Below are 12229 nucleotides of genomic sequence, written 5' to 3'. Positions count from 1 at the left end.
AATTTTTTTTTTTTTTCTTTAACCCTTTGATTACTATCTGGCAAAATACGTCCAGCTTTATCCACGGTCCCATCTTATGATATCATCACCTTTAACGGTCAGGAACAGCTTTGTCCACTAACTTGTGCAGGGAGAAGAGATCTCTCAAACTATACCAGAATGAGCACAATTCAGTCAAGGAAACTGGAGAAACGGCCAAAAAAACCAATGTAACACTGACCTGAAATCTCCATGAAAAGCTTGCTCCATTACCCACCTACCTTTCTGATCACCTAATTATAAGATGATGAAATGTTTCTCAGAAACTCTTCCTACCAAAATAAAGCCTACCAAATGTCCAGCAAGTTAAAAAGAAAAAAAAAAATGAGCCAAGGAAAGCAAAAACAGAGGGAAGGATAGAAAGCGAAAAGTGAAAGTCGAAAGTGTTGTGCTACTTTTAAAGCCAAAAACTATGTAGAAATTTTGCTTTCTGCGCATGCCGAACTTTGCAAGCACCTAAGTGAAAAAGCCGCGGAGTGTACAACCTGGAAAAAAACGGGTTTGTAGGCAGGTTTAGCTCTTAAACAGCGCGACATTGACCAAAAAACCTCTCAACTAGCTTCAAAACCTGTTTTTCGGCCAAATCTCTAGTAGCCAAAGGGTTAATACGTATTTTACGAATGCGCATGCGTTCTGTACTAACTCTGCTTACCACATGAACAAGAACAAGGAATAAAATTCAGAACTATAGACTATCCTTAGTTTTTATTACACTAACAGAAGGAGCTACCGTAGTCAAGGGGTTAATCACAGATGGCTCAGGGACCTATTAATCTCTCCCTCTTTGGATCGAAAGTAGCACGGGGGACCCCAGGCAGAGTTTTTGGAATTTTTTTTTTTTTCTTTAACCCTTTGATTACTATCTGGCAAAATACGTCCAGCTTTATCCACGGTCCCATCTTGTGACATCATCACTTTTAACGGTCAGGAACAGCTTTGTCCACTAACTTGTGCAGGGAGAAGAGATCTCTCAAACTATACCAGAATGAGCACAATTCAGTCAAGGAAACTGGAGAAACGGCCCAAAAAACCAATGTAACACTGACCTGAAATCTCCATGAAAAGCTTGCTCCATTACCCACCTACCTTTCTGATCACCTAATTATAAGATGATGAAATGTTTCTTAGAAACTCTTCCTACCAAAATAAAGCCTACCAAATAGCCAGCAAGTTAAAAAAAAAAAAATGAGGCAAGGAAAGCGAAAAGAGAGGGAAGGAGAGAAAGCGAAAAGTGAAAGTCGAAAGTGTTGTGCTACTTTTAAAGCCAAAAACTATGTCGAAATTTTGCTTTCTGCGCATGCCAAACTTTGCAAGCACCTGAGTGAAAAAGCCGCGGAGTGTACAACCTGGAAAAAACGGGTTTGTAGGCAGGTTTAGCTCTTAAACAGCACCACATTGACCAAAAAACCCGTCAACTAGCTTCAAAACGTGTTTTTCGGCCAAATCTCTAGTAGCCAAAGGGTTAATACGTATTTTGCGAATGCACATGCGTTCTGTACTAACTCTGCTTACCACATGAACAAGTGGCTCACGTGCTTTCAAAGTTCGGCATGCGCAGAAAGCAAAATTTCTAAATAGTTTTTGGCTTTAAATGTAGCACATTACTTTCGACTTTCACTTTTTGCTTTCTCTCCTTCGCTCTCTTTTCGCTTTCCTTGTCTCATTTTTTTTTTTTTCAACTTGCTGGGAATTTGGTAGGCTTTATTTTGGTAGGAAGAGTTTCTGAGAAACATTTTGTCGTCTTATAATTAGGTGATCAGAAAGGTAGGTGGGTAATGGAGCAAGCTTTTCATGGAGATTTCAGGTCAGTGTTACATTGGTTTTTTTGGCCGTTCTTCCAGTTTCCTTGACTGAATTGTGCTCATTCTGGTATAGTTTGAGAGATCTCTTCTCCCTGCACAAGTTAGTGGACAAAGCTGTTCCTGACCGTTAAAAGTGATGATGTCACAAGATGGGACCGTGGATAAAGCTGGACGTATTTTGCCAGATAGTAAGCAAAGGGTTTAAGAAAAAAAAAAATTCCAAAAACTCTGCCTGGGGTCCCCCGTGCTACTTTCGATCCAAAGAGGAAGAGATTAATCGGTCCCTGAGCCATCTGTGATTAACCCCTTGACTACGGTAGCTCCTTCTGTTAGTGTAAGAAAAACTAAGGATAGTCTATAGTTCTGAATTTTATTCCTTGTTTTTGTTCATGTGGTATGCAGAGTTAGTACAGAACGCATGCGCATTCGTAAAATACGTATTAACCCTTTGGCTACTAGAGATTTGGCCCAAAAACACGTTTTGAAGCTAGTTGAGGGGTTTTTTGGTCAATGTGGTGCTGTTTAAGAGCTAAACCTGCCTACAAACCCGTTTTTTCCAGGTTTTACACTTCGCGGCTTTTTCTCTCAGGTGCTTGCAAAGTTCGGCATGCGCAGAAAGCAAATTTTCGACATAGTTTTTGGCTTTAAAAGTAGCACAACACTTTAGACTTTCACTTTTCGCTTTCTCTCCTTCCCTCTCTTTTCGCTTTCTTTGCCTATTTGTTTTTTTCAACTTGCTGGGCATTTGGTAGGCCTTATTTTACTAGGAAGAGTTTCTGAGAAACATTTCATCATCTTATAATTAGGTGATCAGAAAGGTAGGTGGGTAATGGAGCAAGCTTTTCATGGAGATTTCAGGTCAGTGTTACATTGGTTTTTTTGGCCGTTTCTGCAGTTTCCTTGACTGAATTGTGCTCATTCTGGTATAGTTTAAGAGATCTCTTCTCCCTGCACAAGTTAGTGGACAAAGCTGTTCCTGACCGTTAAAAGTGATGATGTCACAAGATGGGACCGTGGATAAAGCTGGACGTATTTTGCCAGATAGTAATCAAAGGGTTTAAGAAAAAAAAAAAAATTCGAAAAACTCTGCCTGGGGTCCCCCGTGCTACTTTCGATGCAAAGAGGGAGAGATTAATCGGTCCCTGAGCCATCTGTGATTAACCCCTTGACTACGGTAGCTCCTTCTGTTAGTGTAAGAAAAACTAAGGATAGTCTATAGTTCTGAATTTTATTCCTTGTTCTTGTTCATGTGGTAAGCAGAGTTAGTACAGAACGCATGCGCATTCGTAAAATACGTATTAACCCTTTGGCTACTAGAGATTTGGCCCAAAAACACGTTTTGAAGCTAGTTGAGGGGTTTTTTGGTCAATGTGGTGCTGTTTAAGAGCGAAACCTGCCTACAAACCCGTTTTTTCCAGGTTGTACACTTCGCGGCTTTTTCACTCAGGTGCTTTCAAAGTTCGGCATGCGCAGAAAGCAAAATTTCGACATAGTTTTTGGCTTTAAAAGTAGCACAACAGTTCCGACTTTCACTTTTCGCTTTATCTCTTATTGCCTGGTTAACTCGATGAAATCGCTAAATACAGACCTCCTATCAGCGGTATGTTGGAAATGCTCGCAATTTCTTTGTTTCTTTCAGTGCCGGTTCTTCTACGGTTTATACGAGCATCATCCGTGGTTTTTTTTCTTTTAATTGATAGTTTCACAGTCTTCATGTTATTTACCAAGAGGGAGGTCACCGCATTATTCTTAACACTGTTAATTTCGTAATCAGCTGTTTAAAAACTGGTTGACTACCCGCAACAGTTATTATTATAATAGATATAAAATGTACCGTAACAAAATCGTTACTATCAATAAGTTATACCGTACAATATACTATGATAGCGTACTTAAAGACTCTACAAACAGTAAGAAAATGTGGGATAACATTAACCTAATAATAAATAAAAAGCGGCCATCTTTCATTATTGATAATTTACAAATTAACGGTAAAAATCTCCACCAACCAGCTTCTATATCAAATGCTATCAACAAGTACTTCTGTAATGCTCCAACTGAACTTGCATCAGACCTCTCAACCTCAAAACACCGAAAATCTGGAGACTGATGTCAAGAAATCTGGATATTTCAGTAAAAATCTGGAGATTGATCGACCGGCAGACACAACCAAGTAAACACAGGTTCTTAATTATACGAGAAAGTGTTTTTTTCCGCCTGCGTGGACCTTAACAAGACAGGAATAAACTTTATTTTCACAGCTTCAATACTCACAGCTTAAGTCCAGCCAGTGTGTGAGCACTGAGCTGATCTCATTGCTCAGGCTCCAGTTGTTCGAAGGGTGGATAGCACTATCCACTGGATAAATTAGTATCCACTGGACAACTCAATTGCTTTTGCCAGTGTTTATCCGGTGGATAGCGTTATCCACCTTTTGAAAAACCGAGGCCAGCATTATATGCAGTAGCTGCCTTTTAAGAATTATCCAATAGTTCATCAGGTTCGTCAGCAATTTCCACCATTTTGAAAACGTGATCAAAATGCGAGAGACTGGTTATGATGACCTAATTTCAAACAGGTGTTCTATATATGGTCATGGACGGCAGTCTGTCATGGACTGTAGACGGATGAAGAATTGAACAGCTTCGTTTGTTAAGTTTAACTATAAATTTGCACAGAATTGACGCAAGAAACTCACCTAAGCAAGCCAAAAATGAAATGCTACAAAAAAAATTTATTCTTTCAGCTTCCGCCTCTATTTATCGTGAGATTTGTCTGTCTTGTCGTGAGACCGTGAGATTGAACTGAAAACCGTGAGTCTCACGACAAAATCGTGAGACTTGAGAGGTCTGTTGCATCTACCTTGCCTAAAGCAGACCGCCATTTCGCGTCCTTTTTGAAGGGGAAAAAATGCATTTTTCGCTTTACTAAGGTAAGTGAAGTGGAGGTCTTCTTACTTTTAGAGAGCATCGATTGTAAAAAATCGTTTGGCTATGACAAGATTCACCCTTTGTTATTATCCTCTGCTGCACTCGAAATATTTAGACCAGTGACATACATAATAAACTTAACACTTAAACAAGGTATATTTCCAGATAGTTTAAAAATTGCCAAGGTTATCCCGATTTTCAAACAAGGCTCTCGTTCTTCATGCGGTAACTACCGACCCATATCAGTTCTCTGTGCATTAAGTAAAATTTTTGAGAGGTGCATTCTCAATCAACTGATATTCTATTGCCTGACTGAAAATATCTTAGTACCTAATCAGTACGGCTTTCGATCTGGATACAATACAATTGACTGCTTGGTAGATTTAATAGATGAGATAACGAAAGCCCTTGATGAAGAAAAGTATGCTGTATCGCTCTTTCTAGACCTGAGCAGGGCATTTGACACAGTAAACCATTCTATTTTGTTATCCAAACTAGACCTATATGGTATACGAGGTAATGCAAATCAGTGGTTTAGGTCTTACCTAAGCAAGAGGAAGCAGAAAGCTTTTGTCAATGGTGTGGAGTCTAACTTTCTTTTAATAAACTCTGGGGTACCTCAAGGATCGATCTTAGGCCATTTTCTTTTTTTAATTTATATCAATGATTTTGAAAAAGCAACCAACTATTTTTCCTTAAGACTATCTGCGGATGATACTTCTTTAACTGCAACTGGGAAAGACCCAGATGTATTGCCTCAGAGGATAAACTCTGAAGTGCTCGCTATTTATGAATGGTTATGCTCAAACAGATTAACCCTGAATTTAAGTAAGACAAAATACTTGGTTTTTCAACCACGACAAAAAATTAGTTTTAATCTATATCCTCCTCTAAAATTAGCAGATCAGTACCTAGAACAGTCATATAGTGTTAAATATTTAGGGATCATTATTGATTGTTTCCTGTCATGGCATGAGCATATTTATCTTATTAGTAGTAAAATTAGTAAAAGTGTCAATATTATCGCTAAACTAAAACCACATGTGACATCCCAATCTCTGATAAGTATCTATTATGCACTTGTATACCCCTATCTAGCCTATGGTTGCGTACTGTGGGGCAATAATTACGAGGCGTCATTGTCACAATTGGTGAGACTACAAAACAAAGTTGTTAGAATTATCAACAATGTGCCACTTTGTGATCATATTACTCCCCATTATGTAAACCTTGGTTTCCTTAAGCTTCCCGACATTGTTAAATTATACACGTGTCAACTATTTTATGATCACCTAATTAATAAGAAGTCGTCGAACCTTAACTTGTCTCTAGCTAGTATCTGAGCAACATAATTACGCTACTCGAAGTGTATCCTTACAACACCTAAATCCAGAATCTTTCAGAATAAACATAAGAAAATTTTGTCTAACTATCTTAGGGTGCGATTATTGGAATGATATTCCTTTATCTATACGCAACAAGCCAACTAGAAAACTGTTTAAAAAGCACTTTACCAGTTTTATTTTGCTCAGTATTGATAATTCCAACATTATATATTTATTTACTATGCGTTTACTCTTTCCTCTCTAGTTTACTTTTTATCCTAAAATAAATGTACTTAATTAAAGGGCATATAATTAGTTTACTATATCTTTGCCCTTTCCACTTCATCTTTCACTGTACTTATTTTGTTAAATATATTGTATCTTATGTTTGTCAAGTGGAAATAAAATAAAATACAAAAAATACAATACAATTTCCAAACTTTGCAGCTGGCTACCAGTGTAGCTGGTAAGAGGAGACCTAAATTTCTTTTTGATGACACACTGCATCCGTTAGAGTCACGTTATCCTGTACCAAATCAAACTACCCCAAAAGCTAGGGCATTCATTATTTGCTTACCGATACATTTTCCGTTGTTATGAATGAACCAACCAGAGTTCAACTGGCTGCAGAAACATTTGCTTCTTTTGTTCCGTACTTGGCAAATTTAAATATCAAAAGAAAGTCTATTTAATCCATGCGGTTTTGCCTCTAACTCTTTCACAAGTAAATGTACTGTGCAACATGGTATTACGAGTAAATGCTTAAACTTAGCGTCTTGTTAGGCAAAGTTCTCGTAGCCGTGGTACTTGTTCTTCCTTAACCTCCCTGATGTCATGGGCAGGCCGTCATGACCTCGACTAAAAGGATGCTAGGTTTCAACTCGCGCTCTCGGGATATTATATTCATAAATGCTATTAAATCAAAACTAATTGATCAAAGCCCCGATTTGAAACTCGTGTTTCGAAAGGCGAAATTGGAAAAATGAGCACACATTGAGAGGTTTGAACCGCACTTGGTTTGAAACCAGGATATCTTTTTCAAAAGTCAAGAAAACCTTCTTTTCTCAGTAAATAATTTCTTTTCTCAATGTGCCCAGTTTGAATTCACTCGATATGCGTCTCTCCTGCGCTCTTACTCTACAGATTTCAGAAGTTTCTCCTTTTCGATTTGAACAGAATTGATTCAAGACGTCGCGGAGTTCTAAAGAATATAGTCTGAATAGCCAGGCTGAGCAACTAGCAGTCAATAGGAAATATAGTTTAACGGACGGAAATATCTCACAACTGGCCCATTAAATTCTTTAGGTTGATCAGTTTACGCTATTATTACTTTCTGTTAATACACAATATGGTAAAAAAATGGAAAAGAGAAGACAGAATTTGGCCAATGAAGCAAGAGTTTTCTAGTCGTCGAACGCCACGACATAAGATAAGTGGTGCGAAACGAATGCTCGTGACAAGCTAACGTCCGACCAAGAGAAAATGAGGGGACAGAGAAGGAGGCTCCCGGTCCAGCCCTTGGGATATGTCATGTCCACGAAAGTTATTTTTAGACGAGCGGAAGTCTTCCGAGACGTCCGCATGCAGGCCAACCTCGGTCCGATGTTTGAAAGAAAATATATATTCATCAGCCTTCCACGTGCGCCATCATTTTCTCTTTTCACTAAGAACCTGAGAGCGAAGCAAGACTGCATGCGGACGTCTCGGAAGACAGACTTCCCCTAGAACAAAGACTTCCGCTCGTCTAAAAATAACTTTCGTGGACATGACATATCCCGGCCAACGCCTTGAGCCTTCCTCTCTGTCCCCTCATTTTCTCTTGGTCCGACCTCATGCACCCTTGAGAAAGAATTGTAAACCGCCATGCATGAGACCGTGCTGTGCGGTATACAAATCCTAAACCATATATAAACATTTACTTAACGCAGAAGCACGTGACCTTGAAGCGTGTAACTTACGAGTCTTTTCCTTGGAAAAAAGCTGGGGATTTTAGGACACCAATTTTATGCCCAAATATGGACAAAAATAAGATCGATACTGCACGCGCGGAAAAATGCAAGAGCAACGTTACATCCAAATTAGAAAATTTCTAAAGAAAAAAAAAACCCAGCTCTCAACCAGAGTTAAACGCTTCAAGGTCCCGAGCTTCTGTTTAACGCTAACCATTTTTTTTTTTTGTCTTTGTCAATTATCAATGAGATTGAGAAAGTAGCCGGTCCATTTGCAGTGTTTTAGTTTTCTCGAAACAAAAATAACGTCGAATAACACCAAAACTCCTGAATACTTGATTTCAACATCGGTCTCAAACCTTCTATGTAGACGAATCGAACCTAAACACGTGGGCGGAAGTAACGAGTATTATTATTATTATTATATTCGAGATAAGCTTGTCGTATGAACAAATTTTCCTTGGACAGAAGGCAGAGAATTCAAATTTTTTTAACTGATACTGCACGATAAACTTCTCCTGAACGAAGTACAAAATGGGTGAACGCACATGCATCGAAGTGTTTGGAAACATCATCTTCAGTTTCACACGTAGCGTATCCGAAAAATACAACCCAAAGGACCCTGAAGATAGTCAAGAAACCTGTGAATACAGCCTTTTGCAGAATACAGGCCGAGAATGGTACGCTCAACCAGTGGACGAGATTATTTATCAGGAATACAGCGATAAAGAGGTGACGGTGACGCCTGTTGCTGACTTCACACTTTACGAAATGATTCAACCAATTTGTATTATTAAATGATGTAGAGTGAAAAAAGGCAGAGCATTCCCGTCTACAAACTGGCTTCTTTTTTTTCATTTAACACGGTAATAGATGTTTATGAGATAGCTCCAAGACAAAATACGCACAAAAAGAGATCTTTAGATTGTAGCAAGAGAGCCGAGAACAAGATTTCCGCTCAAGCTTGCGTACTGTGGAAAATCGGTTTCCCAACGTTTTGCGCATGTTCAGTACAGAAATCTTGTACAGGACGTTCTCCAATCTCAAATGCGCTAAATATTTAGCAACAAAAGCCTAAAAAAGATAATTTCAAAAAATCTATTCAAAATTATGTCGCATTCACATTATTTGGTATAGACAACTGTCATTGTGTAGCCATGATTGGTAATAGTGTTTTGTTGACGGAAAAGAAGTTTTTCTTGCATGACTTTTTAGGAACGTATCCTGGTTTTAAACCAAGCGCGGTTCACACCTTCCTATCTATGCTCATTTTTCCTACTTCCCCTTTCGAATAGCGACTCTCAACAACAACAACAACAACAACAACAACAACAATGAACATTATTTGCATGACTATAACAATACAGCATCGCAAAAGGGTCGAAAGCACGGTAATTACAGTAATTTAGTTATCAGGGTACAACATTCAATTTGATAAGGGAAGATCTCAATGTGAATTTCAGAAGTTTCCTCCTTTCGATTCGGAGAGAATTTATTCAAGACGTCGCCGACGTTTTGAAGAATAAGTCCGAGTAGCTAACAGTCAACAGGAAATATAGTTTAACGGATGGAAATATCTCGCAACTCGCCCATTAATTTCTTTAGGTACTAACCATATGGTTTAAAAAAAAACAGAAGGTTTTTCTAGTCGTCCTAAGCCAGGATAATAAGTGAGGCGAGACGAGAGCTGGATGTAATGCATAAAAAAAACTCGAGTTTCGCGTAGACTTCGACAAACAGATGATGACAGCACGACGTTACAGGATGTGTGTTCTTATTGTTGATTTGTTCATGCTTTGATACTGTCGACCATTGACTAAACGTAAACTAATTTTTTCTTGTCATTGTCGATTATCAAAGAGAGTGAGAAAGTAGAGTTTTATTTCCAGTGTTTCAGTTTTCCCCAGGGGGGGGGGGGGGGGGACACGCATATGAAGGGCGCGGGAATGCTCGTCGTCTCGCTTAGGGTAGTAAATTTCGGACTTTGGTCTCACTTAGAGTTTTCTGGGCAAAACGCCATTATGTGCCCATACGTTGCCATAAAGGTCTCGTTTAGGGTTGCACGCAAAGAAATATAAAATATATATTTAATATGTTTTAAATATGGTCTTTTTTAGGGGTAAAAAAGGCTTGGCTAAGCCCAGATTGGTCTCCTTTAGGAGTTTAATTTAAAATTTCCGACGAGCATCCCGGCCCCTTCATATGCGAAGTTCCGCCGGGCCAGTTTTCTTGAAACAAAAATAACTTTGAATAATAGCAAAAATCCTGTGTAATTCAGCATCGGTCTCAAACCTCTTACGTAAGCGAATCGAAACCTAGACACGTGCCGGGAGATAAAAAGGTTAATAAAGCCGGAACGCCCTTGAATGAGAGACACATATTCGAGATAAGCCGCTGTCGCATAAACAAATTTTCCTTGGACAGAAGGCACAGAATTCAGTTTTCTTTTAACATTGCACGACTAAACGTTTCTTGAACGAATTATAAAATGGATGAACGCACATGCATCGAAGTGTTTGGAAACATCATCTTTAGTTTCACAAGTAGCGTATCCGAAAAATACAACCCAAAAAACCCTGAAGATAGTCAAGAAACCTGTGAATACAGCCTTTTGCAGAATACAGGCCGAGAATGGTACGCTCAACCAGTGGACGAGATTATTTATCAGGAATACAGCGATAAAGAGGTGACGGTGGATGATTTTTTACCAGCCTCCTGTAGAGTCAAGGCGGTTTCTTTAGACGCTTGTTCCCTCGGAGATATCGCAGAACAAAACGAAAATCAGGAAGCGGATCTCGAACGAGCAATGTCCTGGAAGCAGCTTAGACCATCTGCTTTGCAAACAATGTGTCAGTCAACGATCATCGGTGCTTCGATTTCGTTGCTGTCAGCCATCGCTATTGGTATGTTGTTCACAATGGTCTCTTATCTTAGCTATAAAACGTTTCTCAACTGTCATTTCGAACCAAAGACCTTCGTTCCACTAAAGTTACAATGGATGCAGGTCATTTGTAGTATCATCTCTTGCTTCATTTTGTACGTCTGGGTGTTTGTACTTGCACTACTTCTTTTCCGTCCATATCAACTGTCAGGAGTAAAGACAAAACTCTTTCTATGTTGCATGTTCATGTATTTCCTGGATTCACTGTATCGAGTGACTATACAAGCTCTGGGAATCAGTAAATCATTCCCGCTTTCCAAGGAACAAGTCATCCCTCTTAACATTCTCTTTGCCCTGAGTATTTTTGGCCAAACCTACTTGTTAACAAATCATCTCTGCCTTCACTCAAAGCGACAAAAACGCACTGTTTTCATTCTTTTCTCAACCATTTATTGTTTACCTTTAACAGCGTGTGTCATTATTTCTTCAATTATTTATCCTGTGTATAACAAACAGAACGAAAAAGGCAAACTGATAGTCGCTGTATTTTCTCCACTCCTTGGGGTGGCCTTCAAGACAATATCTCGTATTTGTGTTCAGAGACTTTGGAGAATAGCACATCCAGCTTATTCTTACGTTATCATGACGCCATTGTATAGTTCCACAGCGATCATATTCCGGGTTTTGCAGGTGGATCTCGGCAACTTAGAAGCCATCGCCTATCTTGGAATAATTCACGGCGCTGCTGAAGTCATTGAGAGAAGCACAGTTGTTGTCATCGATCACATATGCCAACGAATCTTGAACAGAGCCTCAGCTCCTTGGGGACGTCACCGAACTCCGCGTAGCGAAAGAATAACAGCGGATATCGCTATTATGAGCATGCTCTATGAGTCCGCCGCAATTGTCTCCATAAATGGATTCTTTCATTTGTACCAATTAATTTATATGAAGAACATCTCCTTCTGGTTATTGTTGGTATCTTTTGTCAAGTTGACTGCAGTTCCATTGGTGATCGAATGGCTTTTTACAAGTATATCCTTGGCGATTGAAACGCGATACCAGAATTTGGCCGTCATGGCAGTCTGGAGAAAGGAGTGGAGAAGACACATTCTAGTTGCTGCGTTCAACGTTTTGCCATTGGCTGCTTGGACGAGTCAAAATCTTTTCACCGTCGTCCAGGCACGATTTAAGGATCCCTTACATCAAGATACTTGCAAAATGCCATTTTCATAAAATAATAGACGTATTGTGAAGGAGATGGTGAATTTTAAGCCCTACGACTAGTAAATGAACAAAGATG

The sequence above is a fragment of the Montipora foliosa genome, chromosome 1 (genome assembly GCF_036669935.1).
Source record: "Montipora foliosa isolate CH-2021 chromosome 1, ASM3666993v2, whole genome shotgun sequence".
NCBI lineage: Eukaryota > Metazoa > Cnidaria > Anthozoa > Scleractinia > Acroporidae > Montipora > Montipora foliosa.
This window is presented reverse-complemented; position numbering follows the sequence as displayed.